This window comes from Siphateles boraxobius, unplaced genomic scaffold (assembly GCF_051911475.1).
Source record: "Siphateles boraxobius isolate OS27281-9 unplaced genomic scaffold, OSU_SipBor_1 76, whole genome shotgun sequence".
Taxonomy (NCBI): domain Eukaryota; kingdom Metazoa; phylum Chordata; class Actinopteri; order Cypriniformes; family Leuciscidae; genus Siphateles; species Siphateles boraxobius.
The window spans coordinates 100,001-102,500 of NW_027509204.1; positions in this window are offsets into that span (position 1 = coordinate 100,001).

The following is a 2,500-nucleotide window of genomic DNA, read 5'->3' on the forward strand; positions in this document are numbered from 1 at the left end:
AAATTTCTCTATAAAACTCTGGTAGTCTTTCCATCATCCAAATTTTCGTTTTCATCCATAAAATTCCATCCCCCATATTAAAATTCCCACATTTGTTTAAAAAATATTTCATGGTCTTTTTCCACTCTGCATTCCCCTCATCTTGTATGTATTTCTTCACTATTTTAACTCTCAAACTATTTTTTCTCTATTCCACATCTATTAATCCTAAACCCCCCTTGTCTACTGCCCCTAAAAGTGTGTTAAAAGCTATTCTTGCTGGTTTCCCCTCCCATAAAAAGTCAAGAAAACATTTCTTCAGCCTCTTTTCTGTCCACAATGGCATCTCCGACACATATAAAACATACCATAGCTTAGAAACCATTAAAACATTCAATATTAAAACCTTCCCTTTCAAGTTTAATGTTCTCAATTTCCAAAAAATTAACCTTCTCTCTATTTCTGTTACTAGTTGCTCCCACATTTCATCTCTTACTTTCCTCTCATTTTTCCCCATTAAAATTCCTAAAATCTTTATTTCTTCCACTTCCTTGAAATTAAAACAATCCCTTAAAATCATAGCTTTACCAAATCTCATATACACCGTCTTATCTTCATTTACTTTACTCCCAGATCCTTTACAATATTCTTCTACAACCTTCATAACTTCTTTAACGCTCTCCTTTCCTTTTACTATTATCGTTGTGTCATCGGCATATTGAAAAACCTTCCCTTCAGACTTGTTTTCCTCAATTTCAATTCCAGTTATTTCTTCTTTTTGTTTTATAGCCAATCCCAACGGTTCCGATACAAGTGAATATAATAACGCTGAAAGTGGACACCCCTGTCTTATTGATCTTGTGATTTTAAAACATTCTGTTAAAAACCCATTACATTTTATTCTTGTTAAAGCACCCTTATATAAAATCTCAATCCATTTAATAAAATCTCCCCCAAAACCAAATTTCTTTAAAACATCAAATAAATACCCGTGTTCAACCCTATCAAAAGCTTTTTCAAAATCTAAACTAATTACGTATCCTTCTTCTTTCTCTTCTTTCAAGTACCATATTGTGTCTCTTATGCTCATTGTCGTGTCCGCTATATCTCTTCCTTTTACTCCGTACGCTTGATTTGTTTTGATTATACTTGGCATTACTTCCTTTAACCTGTTTGCTAAAACTTTCGCTAAAATCTTAAGATCTGTGTTTAGCATTGTGATTGGCCTGTAGTTTTTTAAATCTACTTTTTCTCCTTTCCTTTTATATATCAGTTTTGTTATGCCCATCCCCATTCTTTCATTAACTTCTTCTTTTCCAAAAATTTCTCTAAAAACTTCCTTTAAAATCTTTGTTAAAATCTCTTTAAAACATATATAAAATTCACTTCCTAAACCATCTATTCCTGGACTTTTCTTTTTATTCAGCTGCTGTATTGCTCTTTCTATCTCCTCTTCTCTGACTTCTTGATCACATTCTTTTTTATCTTCCTCGCTAATTTTTGCTTTTATCTGATTCAACAATTCCATCTTTTCGTTTTCTTTTACACCCCTTGTACTAAAAAGCTCTTCATAAAAATTCCTTATTTCTTCTAAAATTTTTTCATTCCCTTCTACAATTTCCCCATTTTTTCCTCTTATCTCTTTAATCGTTTCAGCTTTCCCTTTATTTTTTTCCAAATCAAAAAAAAACTTGGTGCATTTTTCTCCCTCCACTGTATATTTAGCTTTGCTTCTTAACCTCGCCCCCTCATATTCTTTTTCCTCTATTTCTTTCAGTTTTCCCTCCATTTCCTTTATCTTTTGTATATCTTTATTTTCTTTATTCAATTCCACTTCCAAACTTTCCTTTATTTCTTTTTCTTTGTATCTTTTGCATTTGTGTATTATACTACAATACTTAATCGAGAATTTTTTAATTAAAAACTTTACGTTCTCCCACCATATTCTCTTATCTTCTTCATACATTTCATTTTCCTTTTCTTTTTCTATAATTTCTTTAACCTTTAAAACATAGTCTTCATTTTCTAACATTTTAGTATTTAAAACCCATATCCCTGGCCCTCTTTGCACTTTATTCCAGTCCAATTTAAAAAATAAAAACTTGTGATCGCTCAAACTTGTGTCTTCATACTTAATATTTTCGATAAAATTCTCCACATTCCTCGTACATAAAATAAAGTCAATTCTTGTTTTGCACACAAAGCTCCCTACTATTTGTATCCTTGAAAATTCTTTTTTCCTTTCATTTCTTTCTCTCCACACATCTATCATATTATTTTCTGCCATTAATGCTTTTAATTCTTTTCTCCCTGTATCAGTTTTAAAAACCATTCCTTCTGCCATGTCATGTTTATTAAAAACCGTGTTAAAATCCCCCATCATTATTATTTCCTTATACTTCTTTACAATACTTCTTAAAACATTAAAAAACTCTTTCTTTTCTTTCTCTTCCGTTGGTGCATGTACATTTACTAAAATCAATTCTCTTCCTTCATGTATTGTCTCAACCACCATACATTT